At 50.0% G+C, this 25,906-nt stretch overlaps 1 protein-coding gene across 3 annotated transcripts in view; it reads right to left on the reverse strand.

Moving 5' to 3' along the window:
- The window catches only part of ZNF831 (zinc finger protein 831), a 104,223-nt gene extending 83,360 nt beyond the window's left edge, over positions 1-20,863 (reverse strand). For 2 of the 3 annotated variants that reach the window (XM_059132542.1, XM_059132541.1), the window contains exon 1: positions 5,939-6,343. The gene's annotated coding sequence lies outside the window, so the exon portion shown is untranslated. Of the gene's footprint in view, positions 1-5,938; positions 6,344-20,724 lie in introns of those variants that run through there. The other variant, XM_059132544.1, reaches the window with a different exon arrangement.
- Between the last annotated feature and the right edge of the window lie 5,043 nt (positions 20,864-25,906).

Here is a 25,906-nt window from a genome sequence, read left to right on the forward strand (position 1 = left end):
TTGTTTTAACTTTCTCTTGTATAACCTGTGTAATTTCTACTTCCTGCCAGGACCCAGATGCCATACCCGGAGAGACCATCTCCCAGACTGTAACACAAACCTTAGTAAGAACTGAAATCATACAGAGAGTGTTTTCTGCCCAGAATAAAATCAAACTGGACGTCAATAACAGAAAGGTAACAGGAAAATCTCCCAACACTTGGAAAGAATCAGCATACCACTAAGCAACCCAGGTGTTTAAAGACGAAGCATCAAGGGTAGCAACAATAGCACCACCACCGAATGAGTGGTGCCTCTCAGAATTTGTGGGGAGCAGCTAGCACAGTGCTCAGAGGGAAATGGAGAGCACTAAAGGCTTTCATTAAGAGAACCACAAAGCAAAAATCTAAGCTCCTACTTCAAGTACCTAGTGAAAGAAAAGCATCATAAGCCCACAGCAAGCAGAAAGAAAGAGATAATAAAAAAAGGAAAGCAATCAATAAAGTTGGAAGAGAAAAATAATAAAGTCAATGAAAGAAAAAGCTTGTTCTTTCAGAAGATCAATAAAATTGATCTTCAAAATCTCTGTGAATACTGAGACAGGAAAAATGAGGGAAGACGCCCATTAGTAGTATCAGATAGGAAAGAAGCAGGGATAGCACTACAGACCCTGTGGATACCAAATGGATAAAAAGGGAATTCTGTGAATAAACATGATACTCAGATAAATCTGATAACCTAGATAAAATGGACAAATTCCTCAAAAAAGCACAAACTACCACAAGTTGCCAAATATGAAAGAGATCATTTGTATACCACTCTATTAAATAGACAGAATTTGTAATTTTAAAGCTCCCAAAAAAGAAATCTCCAGACCCTGATGGTTTCACTGAAGAATTCTACATAATGTTTAAAAAAGAATCAACACATTGGGGTGCCTGGGTGGCTCAGTGGGTTAAGCATCTGCCTTCGGCTCAGGTCATGATCCCAGGGTCCTGGATCAAGTCCCGTATCCGGCTCCCTGCTCATTGGGAAACCTGATTCTCCCTCTCCCACTTCCCCTGCTTGTGTTCCCTCTCTTGCTCTGTCTGTCCCTGCCAAATAAATAAAATCTTTATAGAAAGAAAGAAAGAAAGAAAAGAATCAACACCAACCTCTTGCAGAAAACAGAAGAGGAGGGAAGACTTCCTAACTAATTTTATGAATCTACACGTTATCCTGACACCAAAGCAACAGCACAAAACAGAAAACTACAGAGCAACATCCTGCATGGATACCGAGGCAGAGTCCTTCACAAAAATATTAACAGACTCTACAGTATAGTTCTTCACGGCCAAGAGTTCCAAGGATGTACTAATGGGATCCACCACATTAACACAGTAAAGGAGGAAAATCATATGATCACACCAACTGATGTAGAAAAAGCTTTCAGTGCAAGTCAAAACCTACACGTGATAAAATCTCTCAGAACACAGAAAATAGAGGGAAAGTTTCTCAACGTGATGAGGAGCATCTACAAAACATCTATAGCTGAGGGGTGCCTAGGTGGCTCAGTGGGGGCCTTCAGCTCAGGTAGTGATCCCGGGGTCCTGGGATCCAGACCTGCATCGCGCTTTCTGCTCAGCAGGGAGCCTGCTTCCTCCTCTCTCTCTGCCTGCTTCTCTGCCTACTAGTGATCTCCGTCTGTCAAATAAATAAAATCTTAAAAAAAAATCTATAGCTGATACTACACTTAATGGCAAAAAGCTGAAATACTTTCTCCTTAAGATCAGGAACAAAACAAAGACGTCTCTCTAATCACTCTCATTCAACACAGTACTGGAAGTTCCAGCCAGTACGATAAAGCAAGAAAGGGAATCAAAGACCTATGGATAGGAAAGGAAGAAACAAAACTGCCCCTTTTTGCAGATGACGCGATTGTCTATGTAGAAAATTTCAAGAAATCTACAAAAAAAAAATTCCTAGAACTAATAAATTCATCAAAGTCACATGATACAAGTTCAACATATAAAAGTTAATTCTACTTTCATAACTAACGAACTGGAAGCCAAAGCTTAAAATACAATGCCACTTAAAATCACTCAAAAATAGAAATACTTAGGAATACATCTAATGAAACCTGTGCAGGACCTATCTGCTGAAAAGTACGCGGCACTAATGGAAGAACTGCAAGAAGGTGTAAATGCAGAAGGAGGCACTGTGTCCACAGAGTGGAAAACTGACCTTAGTGAAGATGTTCGTTCTCACCAGACTGACATGCAGGCTCAAGTCCGTTCCTATCAAAATCCCAGTAAGACTTTTTATGGGCATAGACAAGACTATTCTAAAATTTATATAGAAAGGTAAAAGAACTGGAATAACTCAGTTTTGAAAATGGATAATAAAACGGAAATGATCAAATCAGTCTACATGATTTGAAAATGGATTACACATGGCGCCTGCATGGCTCCATTGGTTGAGCCTTGGGCTTAGGTAGTGATCCCAGACTTCCAGGATCAAGTCCCGCATCAGGCTCCCAGCTCCTTGGGGAGTCGGCTTCTCCCTCTGACCTTCTTCTCTCTCATGCTCCCTCTCACTCATTCTCTCTCAGATAAATGAATAAAATCTTTAAAAAATTTTTCTTAAAAAAAAAAAAAAGAAAGAAAATGTATTACACAGCCACAGAACCAAGACTGTGCTGTATTCGCAAAGGAACAGACACGCAGATCAACAGAACAGAATTTTCTTAAAAAAACAGAATTAGACCCACATGAACATACCCAACTGATTGTGAACAAATGTTCAAAGGCAATTCAGCGGAGGGAGTATGTAACTTTTTCAACAACGGACATGTATAGGTACAAAAAATAAACTCAGCCTCAACCTCACCCCTTTTGTAGACAAAAATTAACTCAAAATGTGAAACGGGCTTGAATATAAAATGTAAAACCAGAAAGCTCTAGGAAAAAACACTGGAGAAAATCTTCAGGCTCTAGGGCACAGGAGAGAGTTTTCAGGGGCCCCTGGGTGGCTCCGTTGGTTAAGTGTCTGCCTTCGGTTTGGGTCATGATACCAGAGTCCTGGGATCAGACCCCACATCCCACATCAGACTCCCTGCAGAGCAGGGAGTCTGCTTCTTCCTCTCTCTCTGTCCCTCCTCCTGTTTGTGTTCTTTCTGTCTAAAAAAAAAAAAAAAAAAAGAAAAAAAAAGTTTTCAGACCTGAGCTAAAGATGAAAAATCGCTGCTGTGTGAAAGCCCCTATTCAGAAGACAGTGAATAGAGTCCTGCAGACTCACGGGCTCCTGAGATGCTCAACACTGTCAGCCATCAGGGAAATGCCAACTAAAACCATAGTGAGATATCACTGCACACCTATCAGAATGGCAAAAACAAAGCACAGTGACACCACCAGACACAGGGGCGGATGTGCATTCACCAGACACATTGGTGGTGTGAGTCTGGAAAAGTACAGTCATTCTGGAAAAGAACTGGGCAGTTTCAAAAAAAAAAAAAAATTAAAGATACAACTACCGCTCAATCCAGGGACTGCACTTCTGGGCATTTACCCCAGAGAAAGGATAGGTTCCGTCCACACAAAAGCCTGTACACAAATGTTCTTAGCAGCTTTATAAGAACCAAAACCTAGAATCAGCCCAGATGTCCTTCAACAGACCAATGTTTAAACCAACTGTGGTACATCCACATCATAGAACACTAATTGGCAATAAGAAGGGCTAAACTCGGGGGGGGGGGGGGAGGAAGGGCTAAATTACTAATACGTAGAACTGGGATGACTTTCCAGAGAATTATGCTGCGCAAGGAAAGTTAATCCTAAAGACTACACGCTGTGTGGTCCTACCCATATAACATTCCTGAAGTGACAAATTCTAGAACTGGAGGATATACTGGTGGTTACTAGGAGTTAGGAGGAGGAGGGCAGGAGAAAAGTGAGCGAGACCATGAGGGAGGGACACTTCTGATGATGGAAATGATCTGCAGTTTGACCTTCCCAACGTCAATATCCTAATTGTGATCTGCAAAACGTTACCACGGGTGGGGGAGGGGGGACTGGATAAAAGCTACAAGGGATCTTTCTGAATATTTCTTACAACCACATGCAAATCTACAATTATCGTAAAACAAAAGGCTGATTTATTAAAATAATAAACAGTAAATAAATAAATAACTGAAATAGGAACCACCCTGCCAGTGTGTGAATCAATGGATTTAATGCAGCGCCCATAGTTTCCCTAAACTAAAACCATGTCCCTAGCCTGGAGTTCCACAAGGCTCCCCTTAGAGAAACGGCCTCAATGGGCATCATTTTCCTTGACATGGTCTTCTTTGTACCAACCCCTTTTCCTTATGTATTCCTATGTTCGAAGCCCACAGGACATCACCACCATATAAGGAAAGCTCGGCCATGGCTATGACTACCGAGTGGTCATCATGAAACCACAGCTAAAGCAATGAAGGTCTGCAAAGGCCACGCTCACTTGGTTGCCAGCCAAAGCAGAAAAAAGGCTACCTCCCAATGCCCCAATCGGGCCCTGCAGAAACTCCCCCCCAGTGCGGTCATCCCAGGGCCACTCAGCCACCATCACAGCACCACACCCTGAAGGGCCGCGTGGGTGCTGGAATTCCCAGACTCCAGAGACAACCGCTGTCTTCGAGTCTGCTGCCCCTGACAAGCTCTGTGACTTTGACTAAGCCACCCAACTACTCCGCACCGAGCACTTCGGATATGAGGAGGGGGGCTCATGTCCACTTTTTCAAAGAACTGGAAACAGAGTGGATGTGATTGGTGTGTGCAGAGCAGGTGCCCCACGTGTTGGGATCTTCCCTCTTAATCAAACAGAACTCCCCCAGCTCCCTTCTGCAAGCTCGGTTCTCTGCATACATGTTCACAATTTCTACAAGGAAAGAAGTCTCTGGCCGGTATCCGTTTGCCTTTTGTCGTGGCCTCATTTCCCACAGGCCACCCCGCAGTGATCATTTAGGTTCTTCTGGATGACCCGGATCACATGGGCCCCCTCCTCCGTGACCACAACCCTCCCTCAATTTCTCAGCTGAAGTGCAACTGAGGAAGCCCGTCTTCATCCTTTGTGTCCTCAGGATCTTCCCACAGTCCCCAAGATGGCTGCAGAACCTCCACGCTCCCTCGAACTGACATTAGCCTTGTGGTCCAAAATGCCTGCTCTTATCTGGGGCAGTAGAATTAGGCACATTATTTTAAACTGGCCCTGACGTTGATTCTGCTTTTCCCAGCCAGCCGACGCTATCCTTTTTCTAGCTCGCATCCTGTCCCTCGCTGCATTTTGGCAGATAACATCTCTGGTTTCATTCTCACAGAAAGATTTGCTACGGGAACAGAGAGGCATGTTACCTCTCAGAGCACGGCTCCATGGCTTATCTGACAGACCCTGCAGCTCTCAGCTATTTTGGACACTGGGAAGCCAAGTATGTGTGTAAATACGTGGACCAGGGTCCATGGTCCCTTGTAAATCTCATTGAAAAATGCTACCCTTGGGTGATCAGCAGAAGCACTATAAATAGGCTCTGTATCAAATAGCTTTTTAGAATCTACTGTACATTTAGTTTTGCACACTCTCAGGCTAACATAACTAGTATTTCTAAACAATTCACACCTTCATTTTAATTAGGTCTATCACTAGAAAAAACTGCTTACAAAGCCACAGATTTCCTATAGCTTGTTTTCATGTTTAGTCAAACGTGGATTGTAGACCTGGTTTCTGACAGCCATTATGAAGTGCAGTAAATATTTTGACAAAAGCAACAGTGCTGTTAAGCACACAAGAGAATTACTGAACTGGGTCAGACCCAGTTTTATGCGATATTTCTTTTCAACTGCATGCTTAAAGATAAATATATCATTAAGAACACAGGCTTAAAGAAAGCTTGTTTTTTTTTTTAAACTGACATCTTCTACATGCTTATCTCAGGGGACATGTTACATACCTTTATGAAGCTTGATGATTTTCAGTCAATGATGCTCCAACTCAAATACAAATGACCTGGCCAGAAACTGAGAAGACAGCCATAGTTCCCGAAGAAACCTGTGGGCTGCCCCCCTCCCTCAGGACGAGGGGGCTCATGCGCCCTTCTGCTCCTCTGTGTAGGGAGTCTGCGACTCCTCCCCGAGAAGGTGTCTGAGGCATCTTCCACCATCCCAACTCCGCAGGCAGAATCTCAAAGCATAGAGAGATGTTCCCTGCATCTTAGAAAATAAAACAAAAGAGGATGGCTTCCCCATTGCTTGGCCTTTGAGTCAACTCCATGTTGAACTAGAAAAGCACCATTCTGAGCAGCATGGAGGAGACTCAACCAGAGACGAAACCCGGGCTGGCTCCGAAATAGGAAGTACCTGATTTTCTATACATTACTTAATGTCACAGTAGCAGCCCTTAGAAAACAGGAAGAGACCGACACAGATGGGGGAAAAAAAAAAAAAACAAAGCCACAGCTCATATCTAGTAATTGTGATTATTGATCTAACGACCCATAAACAGAGGCTGCCCCCTGGAAATGAGGGTGTGTGGTCCCGTGCATCACAGGGGAGATTTTTCCGGGCAGGTTGGTAAGAAGCAGAGCCAGTGTGGTCCTCCTCCTGGCTGTGGGGTTGGAAAAAGCAACTGCACAGCCTCCACATGCACACCTGGAGCTTCCCAAGGGCCGAGAATGAGCATTTCCACTGCAGGTGACGATGGCGGGAGACCTCACAAGGATCTCTGCGGTGCTGTCTCCACTTACAACTTGATATTTTGTTCAACCTGGAACTGTCTGCGTTCATTTTTACTTGTGACACAGTGCAGTGAACTATGATCCCAGTGACTGCATTTTGGGCATCCCTTAAGCTGTGCACCCATGCTGAGTCCTCCTCTCTCCCCACAACTTTGAAAGGAGCAAACATGACAGCGATAGAGGATGAAAAACACAGCTGTTCCAAGAGGTGGAGGCCGAGAGCAAAATGGGCACGCTGCTGGAAAGAAGTGCACTCAAGAGAGGGACCAGGCTGGCCAGAAGTGCTCTGGACAGGTGCACTGGGGCATGTGCCCTCCTGTAGGCTGGCGTCCCGTTGCTCTGAATGCAGCAATTCTCACTGGGAGACTGAAGCTTCCTCGCCTCACTTTGCCATCAGTCATGCCCAGCTGGTCAAGTATCTAAGACTCGTGTTCAGCTAGGTTGGGTTTGGGGGCGGATTTCATCTGGCTGAGTGATCTGGGCTTTGGAAGAACCAAATGGTGCAGATCAATGTGGCTTCCACTCCCCGCCTCCTGGCATTAGGAAGCAGGCACCTCACTGGCTCCAGAGGCCACAGGGAGCGCGCAGCTGAAGACAGGAAAGTGACTGATGCAGAACCAGCTCTGATTCGACCAGTCCGTGTGAGCGAGATGGAACCCAGTTGGCATGTGTGGTACAGCCACACCTCAGTGTCCCCTCCCCTCCCCCAAACCCCCAACTCGGGCCCCGATATCTCCCGAACCCAGCAGCCAGGAGTAAATACCTGCCTGGCTCTGACTAGTCTGGTCTGGTTTATTGGGGCCTGTACCTCTTCTGTCGTTAAATATTGTCAGAAACACCCTGGCCACAACAGACATACAAACAAAACTTTGCCAGAGCCCAGAGGAAGAAGGTTTCAGGAGCCTGGAAGCTCCTGGAGGAAATGACAGATGAGCTGGGTACTGCCACATGTGGAGGAGTTTGATGGGCAGGAGTGGCAGCAAGAGGCAAGCTGGGAAGGCCGGAAAGTTCATGAAGGCCAAAGACTTTCACATGTTCCACTGCCCCAACAGGGAGCGGGCCACAGGCAACTGGGCGACAGGGGCATGGGGGTTATTGGAAACACAAGCCAGCACGAGTCAACAAGACATCATGGTGAAGACAAGGGCCTTGCCAGCCATGAGGTAGAGCCCTAGCAGCTTGAGTGCTTTGGAAAGGAGGGACCAAAGCAGAAAGGGGTGAGGGTCCCTGGGGCACTGCCCCCCCATTCTCTGAGGGGCCTGACTCAGATGTATCCCTAGGCTTAGCCAAGAAGGTCCTCAAGAACAAATTCGTCTCTATGTCCTAAAAGGACTTTGATTTGCCTTTTTTCTCCAAAGTTACAGTCTGAACACTCCTCATTAAGATAAATTAACAAATTTTCCTGTACAAGAGCTAAAACATTGATTAAAAACAGTAATGGGAAAAAAAACCACCTTTTGGAGTTGATCGAAAATAAGTATGTCAACAATGAACAGATAAACATCCAAACATCCATACGATGGACAGACCATCATTAGGCAACAGAAAGGAAATGAAGTCCTGACCCCTGCTATCACACAGACAACCCTTGAAAACGTCACACTAAGTGAGAGAAGTCAGACACACAAGGACTCATGTTGTGGCCTTCCATCTCTAGTAAGTGTCCAGAACAGACAACCCCACAGGGCAGAAAGTGGATTTGCGGTCGCCATGGGCGGGGAGAGTTGGGGGAAGGGCTGCTAATGGGTTCAAGGTTTATTTGGGGGTGCTGAAAATGTTCTGGAACTAGATCATAGTGGTGACTGCACAACTGTGTGAATATATTAAAAACCACTCAACTGCACACTTTCAGGGGATGGGTTTCATTGTGTGCAATTCCTACCGCAATGTAACAATAATCACTCCTGGGTCGAGTTCTTGAGCAGAATGACCCAACTCTCCAGAGTGGGTGTAGACAGCCGGTGAGCTTGGCATTGACAATAGTCACCAAAAAAAGAAAAGAAACGTAATTTCCAAAGAATGGTGAACTTGCTCTCCCCAGCGTTTTACCCCCAAGGAAACAAACAGAAAAGATCACTCCTTTGCCAGGAGCAAGTTTTATCTGGCAACACCACAGTCTTCCAGGACTGTTCTTGGGACAACGCTAGCTTGGCAGCTAACAAGCAGCAGCAGCAGCAACAGAACCAGGAGAGACACCAGACACCCCGGGGGTCCCATTGAGCCCAGGCAGGAAGAATCACACACACACATTCCTACTGAGAACCCGCAGCTAGAAGCAGAATGCCCCCCTGCCTCTGGGGTTTGGTTTCAGGACCTTCCCCAGTCCCCGAGTGTGCCATCCCACAGCTGAAAGAAGAAGGGAGAGGCACTGGCTGTAGTCGCCTTCCCCCCCCTGCCCCGCCACCTCAGACTGCTTGGGGACTCGCCCAGCCTCACCGGCAAGCAGGGCACAAAGAAGTCATTCCCACTGCTGCCTGGGTCAAGTCAAGAGCAGCTGCCAGACTGGTCCTCCAGTGCTGCCCTTCTATCTCAACACGTGCCACCTGCCTTTCCCTGCCCCACCTCCGCTGGCCCTCTGCCAAGCACTGAATGGACACTGAACAGTGCCTACCTAGCACCGTGTCACAGTCCCAAAAGTATGGACCAAATAAATGAGCATTTGTTTGTCTGAAGCCAGTACATGAAGAACCGAGGCCACACAAAGCCAAGCAAGACAAATACCAACCCTTCTTCTCTGCAGACTCTCCCAAGATGGACACACACAGCCCATCTCCTGTTCTGCGCATGCTGCCCTTCTTGGGCCGCGTGCCCCGTGTGTCGCCAGCACTTCCTCTCTGCCAGGCCCTTGCACATGCCCAGCTGCACAGCCCACATGGCAGAGGCAGCCCTCAAGCAGCGTCTGCTGAAGGACGAGCCCTATCAAAACCCTTGCTCCCTGGGACAAACCCAGACCTTGCACCAAGAGCCTTCCTTACAAAAACATACAAACCAGGCGGGACCTGCTTGACGTGGAAACCAGAGGCTGGCCTCTCCAGGGGGCAGGGGGCGGTGGGACAGCCAGCTCTGGGCTCTACAACGAGTTGCCTTGGGGACATGCATACTCGGATTTGCATTCAAGCCCAGTAGTCTCTCCCCTCCACATCCTCCACACGCTGTCCTCACTGTCAGAAGCGGTTTGTAATCACAATCCATGTGGGCTGGGAAATGAGGTGTACCTGTCGAGCCCTTCAGAAAGGAGCACTCCACAGATGTGCGACCTCGTGCGGCTGCTGTTCTCATTTCTGTGCAGATAGAAAAGGGCCCCCCCCGAAGGGTAATTGCGCGAGTGCCCCCATGCAATTATCTGTCTGCACGTCCTTGGGGCCACTTAAACAATGTTTTTATTTAAAACATGATGCATCCAGCCAGTTTTTGATTATCCATGGTAATGGGGGTCAAGGATCAGCTGAATAATTGAAATGGAAACTTGATTCCCACCGAGAGTTTCCCTCTCCCCCACCTCCTTCCTTCCTTCCGCAGAGGAGAGAGGCGCTGTGGGACTGTGGAAGGGGCGCTGGGCTGGCGGCCGCATCCCAGCCCTGGCCAGGACTTTGTGACTGGCTTTCTGGGGGACGTGGACCAACGCCCTTCCCTTCAGGGGGGTTGTGACGGGAAGGGGCTGGACCACAGCGTCCCTCAGCACCAAGCTGTGTGGCACCTTTATTCATAGTTACGACAGATTTCTTCAAACTGACTTGCTTTTACCACCACTTAATGTGTCCCAAACAGTATCATTACTGTAATAATACTAATGGACGTGGGCCTCAAATTATTTTTGTTATGTCCATTAAAATAACTCCCTAAGCATTATGCTTTTTTAAAAAGAGTCTTTTGAAAGATACCAGGCGGAACATCTCTCAGATGATGTCCTTGTGACTCACATGCCAGCTTCCCCCAAACTGTCCTGATGCAGCGGAGGCTATTTGGGAATAAATGCCTCCCTTCCCTGACCGGTTCCGGAACAGCTCCCATCACGCTGATGCAGAGGGCTCCATCAGGCTGACTCCCGCCTCACACCGGCTGTGACTGCGGCGGCGGGGAAAGGTACAAAGCCTCACAGCGCCCATTACACCCGATGTTCTCCTGCCGTAATTGCCAGCTGCCACTCATTTCCCCAGACCATCGCCCCTGGCTGCCTGAGTGACAGACGAAAAGCGACGGAAAGGCAGGGCGTTTGTTCCTACAAGCTGTATCCCTGTTTAGGAAGATGTGATATGGCTCTTGAGCACTCGGCTATCAGACTTTTAATCACAGAGTGTATAAATGAAATCATTTCCAGCACCTGAAGTGATCTTGCTGGCGTCACCCACTGTTTTTGTAGATTAATTTTTTAGAGCAGAAATCAAACCCTTACATATCAGCTGTAACAAGAAAAACTGGTTTCTCTACCCCCCAACACTTCAAAAAGTTCCTTATGTAAGGACTTTATTTTTTATTTTTACTTTTTTTAAAGGTCCAGATGGGGAACAAAATGGCAGGGTTAAGACCCCACCACACCCCACCACTTGGGAGACTGGTCAATCAGTGTCTTTTGCATGTATTCACAAAAACAATATGTTTAAACATTTCAATAAACAGATTAAAACACAGATTTGTATATTAGCCTCTGCCAGCTGCCTTTCCAAGCCAAGAATCCTTTTGTCCTTATGAAACCAAATGATGATTATTCCTCGAATCCAAGGCCTGGCCTGAGAGACCCTGGACCTTCCTGGAGATTCGGTCTTCTCTTCCTTTTGGGGGCCTCTGATCTCATGTTCTGGCTTTATTTCCCACTGTCCTAGCCTCTGGGTGTGTTCTTACTGTAAGTTCCCCCGAAGCATTTTTGGAAGGAAGTAAGGCTCGAGTTGTAAGCCACCCAATTTCCCTCCAAAGCCAAAATCCAGAGTCCCATCCACAACCAGAGGAAAGAGCTGGCGTGACCTCAAAAGCATGCTTCCAGCAGCACAGAGACCTCCAGCCCCCAGCAGGAGTTGCACTTAGGTGCTGGGAATTTCAGGGGCTTTGGCTGAGCAGCAGGGAAAACACACAGCTCATCCATACCTTCCTCAGACTGCCCATCACTCCCTACCCCCAGGAGAGCTTTCTCAGCACATCTCTCAAGATCAGCCTCCGCAGATGAAGTCTCCTGATGTGGGAGACTTTGCCCCTTCACTCAGGGTCCCCAACACATCTCTTAGCATTCCCAGTGGATGAGCACTGCCTGGAATTTAGAGAGAAAGCTGCTCCAAGGACCATGTAACCCAGCAATGTCAAGTGCAGGTACACATGTCCCCGCCCCTCCTGGCACCCACGGCTACTTGGTCACAGCACTCTTCCCCACAGAGCTAGGCATCGGAAGCCTCTTTATCTGGACCTCTAGGAAACATCCCCAGTGAGATTCTGTACTTGAGCTAAAACCAATCAGCCACCTCCGCATTGTAAAGATCACAGAAGGGGGACCAGAACCCACCTCTCACCAGAGCCCACGCCATTCCCCGCAACACCAAACGACGGCTGCCACTATTTTTTGTCATCGTGTTACCCGCACATACATGTGGCTGCAGACACACGTCCAGGTATGCCTGTTTTCCTAACCTGCTTGGTCCAGGCTGTCCCTTCACTTCCCACTGGCTTGAGAGGATTCTGTCTTCACTAAACAACTCTTTACTCTTTCATGTGATACATAATCAAGATAATTGAAAGAAATTAAGGACAATGTCCAAATAGGCAGACACTAACCCCGGAAAAAGCAATGAAAAAAGAAGACATTACCCCTCCCAGATGTCTGGGAACTTGCATTCAATAGGTACACATTCACCAAATGCTGCTTGAGTACCAACCAGGTTCCAAACTCTAGGTCAAAGCATCAGGAAGAATAAGACAGACAAAGTCCTTGCCCTCACGAGGCTGTCATTCTAGTGAGAGACATCATCATAACTACGAAAACACATCAATGAGCGGAGTAAGCTCAGACAGAAATGAGTGTGATGACAGCAGAAAACTTTGACGAGGAGTGGTTTGACGAGGAGTGAGGGAAAGGGAAGGAGGAACACGCCTGGGAAGGGGCCCGAAACAGAAGGAGGATTCAGCCATGAGGAAACATGAGGGCACTGGGTTCCAGACAGAGGGAGGCCCCGGGGCAAGCACCCCCTTAGCAGGTTAAGACCAGCAGAAAGCTAAGGGCATGCAGGGCAACAGCAAAGAGGAGAGCACTGGGAGTCAGGCGACAGGGCGGGCAGACGACTGACGATGCAGAGCTTTTTAGACCACAGGAGAAACTGTACTCTTAAGAAGCATCAGACAAGGTGTGGAGCTTGAGAGAGCAACTGACAGAAACAGCAGGGTCAGAACAAAGGTAGGAATTTTCCATAGACTCCACATGAGAGTAAGTAAATGGGAAAAGAAAGAAGACATTTTACAAGTGCTGCTGTGGGTCATGGTTCGACCTCCCGGGGCTGAAAAAATCCAAAGAAGCATGCACTATCCAATCATTTACTGTTTTCTGCCCCGGACCTGATGCTCATGGAATTGCTCTGACAAGAGACCACACAAGTGTCCACTCTAAAGGCATCAGCCGTGCATCCTGTGGGATCAAGCAAGAGGTGTGACTATGCGTGTGTGCATCTTTAAAGAAGTCTCCACGCTGGACACCTGTTTCCCTATCCCTGAGTGGGAAGAATGGGTCCAGGCTATTCAAATGTTCCTTCCTCTATGAGACATGACCCAACTGGCTCAGGCTGCGGGGACCCCCACCCCTCCAGGGTCCCATGGCAGCGGGCACGTCCTTCCTTGCACACTCAGCATGGCGTGCTATCATGATCAGTTTACACATCACTCTCTCTCATGAGATGACGCATTCCTCGACAACAGGGACAAGAGTTTAACTCTGTCAGCCTAGCCCCCAAGTAGGTGTTTGGTAAGCAACTGTTGAGCAAGACCCCCCCAGCTGTGAGGGGAGACCCGGTGCGGCCCGTGGCTTTTTCAAAGGAGCTCGCTGCAGCACGAAGCAGCAGGGCAGGACATCCCTCTCTGAGGCTGCGCTGGCCCAGGCATCTTCCCACAGAGTCCCCATCCCTCTGCAGGGACACCCCACCTCTGACTTGCCCTTCACGGGGCATGCTGGTGGGCCCTTGGGACCACCAAACATGTCCGTCCAGTCTCCCGATCAGGTCTTGGCCCTTGGGAGACCCAAGCTGTCTGGGTCGCATCCAGCACAATTAAGCTCTTCACCTTGGGGGCCTCTCTCAGTGGAGCAATCCGCTCCTCCTGCCAAGCCTTCTGCTCCCTGGGAAGTCCAGCCCTTGCAGACGTGACCGGCCCGGCGAGGAGCGCCACACAGAAATCCGCCCTGACCTCCTCCAGAGTCGGCAGCGGGTCTGGAGCATGCTTGATATCTTGTGGGCTCCTTCCTGTTCTCCTTGGGTCCGACTGCACAGAATTTGGCTCCAAGGGGAAGAACTGAGAGTGTGTGGGCTAGCAGCCAACACACGTGTTCTCCCCAGGAAGGTGGTGGGGAGGCCAGGGGAGGGGGGACTCAGGAACAGGGTCTGCATGACACGCTGCTCCCGGGGCAAGCTGTGAGCCGCTCAGCAGGTTGGGGATGACAATGGTGGCCAAGCAGGATTTGGGTCAGACTGGCTTCAGTCAGTGAAAGCCATTCCCTACCTTCACCCTGGCTTCTGACAGATCCACACCCCGACAAGCCACAGCCAGAGGGATGGTTCCCAAACACAGTTACATCCACCACCTCACACTGGTGACAAGCCCTTAGTGCCCACTGTTCTCGAAACTTCAGCGATCGGCTCTGCCTTCATGATCCACAGGCACCGGCCTCCACCACCTCCCTAGCTCCTCCCCGAGCCTCTCATCTGACCTCTGCGTCCCAGCCCTGCTGGCCACGCAGCCCCTCACAGTCCAGCCCATGTCACTGCCCCTGCTAACCCTTCAGCTCTCAGCCAGTTCCCGGCTCCTTGGGGTGGGGGTGGGGGGCAGGGGCTGCTGGGATGCCCGCTCCCTAACCAAGCCAGAACACCGCGTTCAGCACAGTTATAGCAAAACATCACATGCTAAATGACGCAAACCCCACAGGCCGGGACCCTTCTGCTTTGTCACCAGTTGCAAGGCTGTTGCCCTGCACAAGTGAGTCAACGGACAAATCACCCACTCAAACTGGACAGCTCAGACCAGCCCCCACCCCGCACTCCTGCTCACACACCTCCCTCAGCCTGGCGCTCCCACAACTTACTGCTCATCAACGTAGATCCAAATGCTGCCTCCCCGACAATGGCCTCAGGGTCCACAGCTGGAAACGGTGCCATACTCTGTGGCACTCTGGGGGGTATCTTTACCACCCCACACTGTAATGAATTTAGCTTGGTTTCCTGAGTTCTAGGACCATCAAAGGTGAGAGCGACACATTCCATACTACTGCACCCCAGTGGCACCTGGGGGGGGCCCCAGCAATGACTCATAACAGCAGAAACTTCTTGGGCGAGAGACCAGCCATGCCTCCAAGCCATGGTGTGAGGTAGGCAGCCCTCATGCACACCATTTCACAGGTGAGGAAAAGGAGGCTCACACAGGTGAGGCAACTTGACCAAATACTCAGCCAGGCATCAGCAAAGACACCCTTTAGACCCAGACTACCGGTACCACCCATGTGTAGCCCTGAAACCAAGCTCCCCTCGCTCAGCCCACAAGAGACAGCAAGAGGCAATGCACTCCCCATCAGGACCCCTGCGCTCAGAGCCCAACTTGGAGAACACTGCCCAGCATGAGGTGTTCAGACGGCACCAACGTCTGAGGCCAACCACACCGACACTGCCAGCACCGATCCCAAACTACCTCAGTTCTACCGGTGCAGATCTCCATAAAGAGTTTTTCAAGACAGTGCTCCCCCATCAGAGAGTTCATGCGCAGGACGCAGGTCCAGAGACTGCCTTGTATTCAGCAAGCAGAGGTTCACCTGACCGGGCAGCAGAGCCTGAGAGCCAGTGGCACCCGGGGCTGAGCTCGGCTGGGTGTCTCGGCCACTGTGGGCAAGCTACTTTACCTTCCAAAGCCTCTGTGTGTCCACCTGTCGGTCAGGCAGGGACAATCACCACACAGGCACCTTCAGGAGAATGAGGTACAAGGTGCTCACCAGAGGACAGGTAGACCTCCAAGCCTCAGCCAACGTCAACAGCAGCATCACCGTCGGGACCCTTCTCATCAGTCATCTCTGGGGCCGGCCACCTCAGCAGGGGGGTGCCCAGGGAAAGGGGCTTTCTCCTGTCTCGGGAGGTCATGCCAGGAGACAGGAGCCATGCGGCCTGCCAGGTGTGCACAGCTCGAGGTGGCAAGTCACACACACGTCAACATGCTCCTCCAGCCTCACACGTCCACCTCCACGCCAGCCCCCTCACATCCTGAGCCATGCTGAGAGAGCACGTGTGTATGCACTTGCTCACGCGCACACACACACACCTCCTGTCCCAGCCCACGTGCACCCTGGGAACGTGGACCTCGCCAGGGGTCCAACAGGGCTCAGCCAGGTACACCTGCCCTACCGGAAAGCCAGGCTGGCAGGAGCTGTGCTCACGGGGGTCCCATCAGATAGGTGAGCCTGTGAGGGGGCAAGGTGTATTTGCATATAATTTGCATCCACTGACACAGCCTTCCCATCTCTGCACAGAGCACTTCCAAGCTAACCTGTTATTACCGCTCCTCCAAAGCCTGGTTTTTCTCAGCACTCGTGCTGCTTACCACCCACTGCCAGAAAGTACTATGCAGTGAGACGGGCCAAGAGCTGACTCTGAGCACTGGGCAAGCCACCCCGGGCCTCAGTTTCTCCCCTGAACAACAAATAACAGCCTACACCTCCACCGGGCCGACCCAAGAAGGCCTTCCTGCACAGGAAGTGTCGGCGTGTGCCCGTAGCTGGCCACTTTCCTGCTCTTGGAACCAGAAAGCAAGTCTGGGTGGAGTAGATGGTCCAACACTCTGCCAAGATGTTTTCTGAGCCTCAAATGGTGGATTCCCTGTGCTGTGGCTACCAGTTGCAGCAAATACGTAAAAATGCAGAACACCTAGTTAAATCTCAACAAAATGTTAGCATAAGCATGGCCTGTGTAACATTTGGGACACATACCAAAAACGCATCTGTTGCACACCTGGAATTTTCTTTAAGATTTTTGATTTATTTGACAGACAGAGATGACAAGTAGACAGAGAGGCAGGCAGGGGGCGGTGGGAAGCAGGCTTTTTGCGAAGCAGAAAGCCCGATGTGGGGCTCGATCCCAGGACCCTGGGATCATGACCTGAGCCGAAGGCAGAGGCTTAATCCACTGAGCAACCCAGGGGCCCCTGGAATTTTCATTTTAACTGGGGGTCCTGTATTTTATCTGACAACCCTACCTGGGACTCGAGGTTACTAATTATCTGTCCACTCACTGCGTTTACCTACACCCAGAGAACATGGACTTTGTTTCCTAAATGTCCAGCTCCCGAAGGCAGGGAGAACAGAGGTTACATGGGAGGTGAACTGAGAACTGCTGACGGGAGGTGGGAAAAGAGAGGGGAGGGACATGTATTTCCTAATCTAGTTAAAAATCTACAATCTGTTCCTCTTTGGTCTCTGTGAGGAGCCCGGTGGTTATCACTGTGAACATGAGGCCACATTTCCTGTGGTGAAGGGTACATGTGTTTGCATCAACAGGGCCCGTTTCTAGGGCTCCTCTCAGGATGTGAGGCCCATGGCAGGTCGCAGAGGAAGAGGGAGGGCCTGTGGGCAGGGGCTGCTTGGGGGGGAGGCTCTTACTCTGGGAGCTCCCTTGAGAGAACCTGCCCCCCCATGGGATAAAAGTCTCCTTCCCCTAGCCCTTTGCCCAACTTCCCCACCACACGCCAGTGGACGAGGACCCTCTGCAGACACAGAGGTGATCCAGTACCTAACTTCCACTCAGGAGTTCACCTTAGCAGGAAGGGACAGTGCTGAGGGAGTCCCATCTTTCACGGGATTTGCCATCAAATGCAGAAGGCCTGAGCACGAAATGTGCATGGAGAACATGGTCCCTGTACTCAGGATGTCGCAGTCTGACCCTCTAACGTGCTGAGCTCGAGCTTTTCCTGTTCTTTTAGAATGGGCAGAGTGCCACGGAAGTACCACCTAGTGACACTACAATCAGCATGTGCCGCACACGGGAGTGGCAATTTTCGAGATATTTTTTTTAGAGGAAAGTGTTAATTTACAGTCAGATCAATAGAAATACTATAGAGTGCCATGACAATTTTTCATATTTTTAAATAAAACACTAAAAATAAAATTTGAAACTTTCAGCTTCCTCCTTCTTAAAGCAGTGATGGAAAGCAGGCCATCCTCAGAGACACAGGGCCACTGCAAGGACTGAATAAAGAAATGCAGGTAAAGCCTCTCCCCGGAACAGAGCCAGGCAAAAGTAGGCCCTTTTCTACCTGGGACTCTGATCACTGCTGAGACTGGACACAAGGATTAAGATCTCTTCATCTGATCGTGTATATGAGACCTCCCTGTGCATAAAGGAATCATGAAGTAAAACAAAGAACTCTCTGGGCTTTGGGCACCAGAGGAAGATTTCATTTGATTTTCTAACGGCAGCCTCTGGTCAGGTCTCAGGGCAAAAGTCTGAAGGCCACCGCCTAAGACAGGCACTTATGTTCTACATCTGCGGCCACAGACGTGGCCGGCCGAAAATGGGCCAGAGATCCTCATTACCAATAGAGAGACCATTCACTGGCTCCTCTTCTGTGACCTCTTGCCATGGCTGAACACAGGTGTTCCCAGCCCATAATAATCCAACTGTGCCTGCTGAGGTGCCAGGCCAGAGGCGCCCAGGTGAAAGACATGGTCAGCAGTGTTCAAAGAGCATGGTGTAGTGAGGAGGGCAGATGCACATAACTGAGACAGGTGGGCTCAGGACCCTTGAATCAGCTGTCTGGGTGGATGGAATGGGTGGGGCCTCACGGCATGACCCAAGGTTAGTGCTTATTCATACCCTCTGACCCTTCTTCTCAAGAAGTTCAGAAACTCAGGGGTGGCATTGCTTCTTCAGGACTGAAGACCAGTCTGGCCAGTGCTCATCTACATTCTGGTTCTCCACTCAACAGAGAGGCCAGCCATGGCCCTGGGAACTCTCCCAGCCTGCTATGAAGACTGTCCGCGCGCCCGACTTGGACGGGCCAAGCAGAAGCGATTTGTAAACTAAAGGAGGACCATACATAGTTCTTGAGAAACAGCACTGACAATTAGCAGTGACTCAATCGGACTCTAGGACAGCAAGAGAATACTGTGAATAACGTATGAGAGTAAAAGGCACGTCTTTTTAGGGGCCACAATGTATTCACGCTTTTTTAACTAACTTAATAATTGTCGCAACTGTATAGAACAGTAGTCCCAACAGCTCGACTACCTTTGCCTTCCACTTCTCCTTCTTGCTCGTGCTCAAGCTGGCTGCTGTCCTGTTGCCACCTCGGAAGGCAAGGTGCCATGCTCATGGTAACTCCTACATTTAAACCACTCTTCAGATTTACATCCTCGGCTCTGAAACACGAACAGGCTTTCTCAGGGTAATTAGCCTCACACACTATTTCAGCCAACATGTGATCAACCTAGCCCCATAATTAGTTCCTGCTAAAATATTACACTTTGTCTAAATTACATTGGAATACGTTCCTCAGTTGTGAAATCTACTTTGTCAAAATTAGCCTCGTTTGGAGATTGAGGGCCTCACTCTTCTTCTTCGTGGTGGTAGAGTTGCCCCCAAAGCCATTTTTGTTTATCCAAGCCATGATCCAACATCTTTTTTTTTTTTTTCCAATTTCAGCTTGTACAGCCTTTCCTTTTTGAAAAACAAAGCATAGCAATCACAATTCTCTCTTGGCCAGTGGCCAGCTATCCAAGGGCTGGAGCCAGGAGATTAACGGATACACCCAGAGAGGGCAAGGTCAGAGAGCAGAACATCTTGGACACGTGTGTGTCAGGGACAGACTTGTAGGACCGCAGAGCACCCCTACACGAGGGCCAGCCCCTCCCAGTTTGAATGACATGCGAAGGCCCTTCCAAACCAGTGGATGAAACATGCCTGTGACACTAATTAATGCCAGGCAGAATGTAACAGCAGATCTTGGAAACTAAAAATAGACCTATTCCAACTGATTCATCCCCTGACTGCACAGAATTCGGAGGTTTCTGTATCTGTTTCTCTTCTGCATGTACGTTAGATTATGGCCTCTTTTCTCTCCCTCCATCTTTGTTGTTCTTCTTTTTTGGCTCTCCTTCTTGTTGAGAGGTTTAAACCTTCCAGAAGAGATGTGCCCACTTGGCTACCCTCCGACCCACAAACATGCTTAATAAGCAAGGAAGTCATTTCTTTTCCTGGCTCACATGGTTGGGAGCTATGTAATTTGTACTTAATATTTTCCATGCGGATGTTTCTGCCTGTTGCATCACACACACAACTCTATAGCTGCGTTTCCGATTACGGTCCCTTCTATTTTAAACTTTGTTGATTTCTACTGGGAAGGAAGCCTATTTCCTACAGATTAGCTGGACAGCTGGGTCTGATTGCTTCTGATGACTGGGCACGGGGCCACCGGGGAAACAGGTTTCCCGAAGCCCCTCGGATGGAGCCCCGTTCCATACAGCCCCAAGAGAACAGGTCGGCGCTCCCTTCAGGGAGGAAGGGTCAGCAGCCCCCGGTGGAAATCAACAGGTCATCTCGGGCTTGGGAGGCTGTGCTGGAAGGTGGAGGAGGGGGATCCGAAGCCCCTGGCTCAGAAGCTCTCGCGGGGACCTGCGTGGGGGCTCGTGTCGGAGAGAACGACGTGTGCTTGGAAGGAAGCATCCATCACGCTTGCCTGAGAGAATCACTCGGGAGGCAACCGACAAGGCTCAATGATGACGGTCCCGTCATCCGGCCTTGCATCCCAGACCTCCAGGTGCATAAGGAAATCACAAAGACCTCTCTCACCTTCACGCGCTCAGTCCGCAGGCAGGTGGGGGCCGCCGCGCTCTCCCGAAAGCCGGTGGCTCCGATGAGGCAGGAGCATTCTCCCGGCTCGTCCTATCTCTGCCTTGCTTCTCTTTGTGCCTTCTCTAGAGAAAACCGAGTGCTGGAAATTAAAAAAAAAAAAAAAAAAAAAAAAAAAAAAGGTGGTGTGTGTGGAGGGTGGTGGGTGCCGGGGTGCCGGGGTGCCGGGGTGCCGGGGTGCCGGGGCGGAGGGGCGCCGGGGAAGGTGTGCAGCCTGCCCTGGCGTGGGTTCGGGTGCAATGGCCGACGCGGGGGATAGGCTCGCCTGCCGAGGCTCGGTGCCACTGCAGCTCCGCGTGTGGGCGGCGGCAGCTCCGCGGCTGGGTTTCCAACCATTACACTGAACATTTGCAAACAGATAAAAAAACAAACCACCCGGCGCCCGTGGAAACTGCCGTCCGCCCCCCTGCCTGCGCGCTGGCCCTCGCCGCGCGCACGGGTCGGGCGTCGGAGGGCGCCCCGGGGGCGCACGGCCCTGCGCCCCCCGCCCCCCCCCCCGGCCCCGGGCCCCGCCGCCACCCCACCCGCGCCCGCGGCCGCCGGCGTGCGCGGGGGCGTCGGACCACGGACACCCCACCGCCCCGGGGGCGCCCGGGTGCCCGGGAGAGTCTCCCTTCCGCACCGCCTCGTCCGGACCCCGGCCCCGGAGCCGTCAAACGAGGCGGCGCGGGGCTTCGGCCGCCTCCCGCCCCTGCCAGTGTCCAAGCCACGTGAGAGCCGCAGACGGGGACGGCGACGCTGCTGCCAGCTGGGTCACCCCTCCTCGCGGAAGGTCCCGAGAACGCGCGGCGCGACGGAGCCCGCGAACACACAGCGGCTGCCCTGGTCAAGTGACTTTGGTAACCGCTGTATCCGGCATCGCTCTCAGAGAGTCACACGGCGCATCAGCCAGGCAAGGCTCTGAGAAGTCCTGCGTTTCTCTCGTTTAACCCGGCGTTTCCACGGCGTGCGAGACCTCAGCCCACAGATCGCCGAGGGCCTGAGCAGCGCCGCCGTGGCTCCCACCACGCAGGCGCACGCAGGCTGCGCACGCCACGCACGCACGTGCCCTCGCGCCCGCTCACTTCCTCCCAGGATCCTCCGCGGGCACTCCCAGGGCTGCCCCACGCGGTGAGGCTGAGGCCGCGGTTCCGGTTCCGGCGGGACGGGAAACGCAGCGGCGCGGACGACTCCCTGGGGCTGCGGGCGCCCAGCCCGAGGGGTCCGCTCCTGGCTCCTTCCTCCCAGAGGCACAGCCCCCGGCCGCCCGCCTGGGAGATCACGGGCGCCGTGGGGCGCCGCCAGCAGCAGCCTGAGAGCCCCCTGCCCGCTGCCCCTGCCCCTGCCCGCTGCCCCTGCCCCTGCCCCTGCCCGCTGCCCCTGCCCCTGCCCCTGCCGCGCCGTGCAGAAAGCGGCCGGGCGGTGCTCTCCTCGGCTGCACGATGCTTGGCTGGCGGAAGAACGGAGCGGGAAACGCGTCGTCTCCAGAAGGTACAGGTGCCGGACAGAGGCTTTCTTGTTGGAAATGGCCGGTGGGGCAGGCCGGGGCGTGGAGGACGGCACAGGAGAAGAGAAGATGGTGCGCTCCGCTGCACGGGGGGGCTGCTGGGGCCCATCAGTGCCAGGAGCTGCCAGCCCCGTGGCCCCCCATCGTGGGGATCTGGGCAAGGCCTTGGAGCCCCAGCCTCCTCATCTAAGAACCGTTCTTAACCAAGGGGGATTTTGACCACTGGGGGACATTTGGCAATGTCTGGGGACATTTTGGGTTGTCAGAACGAGGGGTGAGTGCCCTCGGCATCCAGTAGGTAGCATCCAGGGTAGGGCTGAACATCCAGAGATGCACGGCGAGGTCCCCAAAGGAGAATGATCGAGCCCCGGTGTCAACGGGGCAGCGGAAACTGGGAACCCAGTCCAGGTGGACCCTCCAGGCCCCCTCGATGGGGCTCAAATGAGATACCACATGGGGTTCTGACTAAACCAGAAGGCAATTACAGTAGGTTCGGTGAGAAGGAGACTTCCATATCCTTTAGACGGCATTTAATTTCTTATTGAGCAACAAGATGGAAACAGATGGAAAGTCGAGTAAAAGCTCTCTGCTTCAGGCCAAGATGAGAGAAGGGCTGCCTGCCTTGCAAACACTCCAAATTGCACGTTTTTAAAAAAAAATGAATAAATAAGAAATGCCTCCTCTTGCTTAAGTACATCAGAGAACTTGAACTCTGTGTGAACAAAGTGAAATGAGTGTAGAAAAGCTTTAAAAAGCTTGCAAGCACTTCGAAGGATAATCATTGACAATTAGAGCATTTTATAGAATCCATTAAAGAGGCTTTAAACAAAGCTGAAATTATTTGTTGACCTTCCCTCTGAAGGAGGGTAACAGGCTTGCTGACAGCACTAATGTGTCCAGCCTGGTTGGAAGTTTTGTTTTAAAGAAATCCTCCGCCAAGCTTACAGTACATGGCAGATTATTAGAGATCAACAAAAAGAGAAAGTGAAATTAAAGTTCAGGCTCCTGTTCCAGCTCACGTCCCAGCCTCAGAAAGAAAAGCTGACCGTTCCTCACTATGCACCCCCATTCAGTGGGAACCTGAGGCCTTAGAAATGATTTTCTCGTGGCCAGTAGTGAAGACCCACGTGGGTGTGAACTCAGGAGAGGCAGGTAGGGCCAGGCCTGCTATGATGGAAGCAAAGGAAGACAGGCTGTGTGTGCAATCAGTGCAGAGACCAGCACTCTTGCAAAGAGGCTTTCGAGGAAGGAATGACAAGCCAAGTTTCTGACGTGGACAGTGCACGGGGCCCACACTAGCCAGTTACATCAGCTTCCTTTAGGAGCCAAAACAGCAAGGCCTGGCTGTTAGGTTTGACTTTCCTGTGCCTTCCTCATTCACCTATCCACTCTAGCCAGGCCAAGCAATAGCTGCACATCTGAGAACTTCCTGTGCCCACATTTCACTTGGCCCTAGGAACAAAATGGTGAAGAAAAAGCAAAGGACAGCCCTTGCCTTCATAGTGTTCATAGTCAGATGGAGTAAAAAGACAAAAATCAAAAAATTATGAAAAAGGCACATCCAATTCATTCACTTAGTCATTGGCTGAGAATTGGAACCTCTACTTTATACTAAGCACAATTCAAGGAGGAAAAAATTGTGCAAGCAAATTATTATTAACAATGAAAACAACAATTTTATGAAACTCTGTGTGAAGACTGATGCTTATCAGGAGCTCTAAAGCTGAGGCCACCTCTCTTTGTCAAAAAGGGATGGGAGGGACCAGGTGTTAAAGACCTACCGATCTAGGCTGGGTTAGCTGGAAAAGGAGTAACTTCCTGTTTGGTGATGCATCATTAGACAACTCCAGATTCTGTGCTATCCAAAGCCATCTCACACTCCACAATTTCTGTGAACTGTAAGCTTTGGATCAACAAAATGTCCCTTAAATGTGGAGGCATTGTTGAAGAAGAAGGGGACCCAAACCATCCCAATCATGGACTTGAGGTCTTAACTAAGGGAGGTTCAGAACCTAGGACAGCTCTGGAATGCCTGGCTGTCCAGTTCTCCACCTTTCCCTAGGTGCTGCCAGGCCAGAGGAGGCACACCAGTGCTTCCCACCATGGGAAAAAGTTTCTCTACACTTCAGTGTCTACTGTTTTTTGTATTCCTCGCTCCCTCATGTCTCTACTTTTTCATAGCTTCTGTCCTATTCCCACTGCCAATTCCTGACTCTTTCCACCTGACACTCAAATGTGCCAAGAAGGGACCTGGTTCACTTTGTTTATACAGGGCCACACAGCTGATCAGAGCTTGCCCTTTGGGTTTACCCAGGAGTCACAAGCCACCTTACAGATGACTGCTATGGAGTGAACCAGCTACCTCTGAGCCAGACCTAGACAAGGGACTGAGTTTCTCCAAAGGGCAAAGCCAGCGTTCTATGGAGGCCTCCCTCCCAATACAGTGGTGTTAGGAGATGAGGGTCTGGACCAGTCTGGTGGTCCACGAGGTCATTTCACGAGACTTACAGATGAATATTTTAAATTGTCATAGTTATATTTTTATTCTAATGTAACAGTACAAAAGATCAAACTCGTGTGTTTCCTTTTTCAATAAATTTTAATAGCCAATTTTTAAAATATCAATTTTATTGAAAGAGTTATATGTAAATCTAGATGAACTAGAGTAGATAATTGATTTTGAAAAAGATGAAGAAAGTCAGAGGAATCACACTATCTAATTTTAAGACTTATTATATAGCTACACTAATCAAGACTGTGGTATTGACAGAGATAAACACATAGATCAATAGAACAGAATTAAAAACCCAGAAATAGACCCACACAAATATGCTCGACTGATTCTGGCAAAGGTGCAAAAGCAATTTAATGAAGGAAGGATGATCTTTTCAACAAATGATGCTGGGGCAATTGGACGTCTTAGGCAAAAAGAAAAGAAAAAAATCTATGCTAAATCTCACATCTTATACAAAAAGTAACTTGGAATGGATAGTAGATTTAAATACTAAAAGTAGAGCCATGAAATTTCCAGAAGAATATATGGGAGAAAAGCCTTTGGACCTCAGGTTAAGGCAAAAAGTTCTTAGATTTGACACCAAAAATGCAACCCACAAAGAAAAAAATATGTTTTTTTAATTAAAATGAAATCTTCTGAAAAAATTAAATCTTCTGCTCTTCAGAAGACTCTGAATGATAAAAAAAAGTTTTTTTGAACAAACGGTATTGAAATAACTAGACATCCAAATGCAAAAAAAAGAATCTGGGGACCCGGGGTGGCTCAGTCAGCTAAGCATCTGCCTTTGGCTCAGATCATGATCCTGGGGTCCTGGGATTGAGCCCCACATTGGGCTCCCTGCTCAACAAAGAGTCTGCATCTCCTTCTCCTTCTCCCTGTTCCCTCTCTTTGTGTCTCCCTCTCTCTCTCAAATAATAAAAATAAATTAAAAAAAAAAAAAAAGAATCTAGACACAGACCTTACACTCTTCACAAAAATTAACTCAAAATAAATCACTGACCTAAATGCAAAATACAAAACTATAAAACTCCAGGAAGATAACCTCGGAGAACAACTAGGTGACCTTGAGTTTAGCAATAATCTTGTAGATACAATACCAAAGTCACCATCCATGAATGAAA

This window comes from Mustela lutreola, chromosome 9 (genome assembly GCF_030435805.1).
Source record: "Mustela lutreola isolate mMusLut2 chromosome 9, mMusLut2.pri, whole genome shotgun sequence".
Taxonomy (NCBI): Eukaryota; Metazoa; Chordata; class Mammalia; order Carnivora; family Mustelidae; genus Mustela; species Mustela lutreola.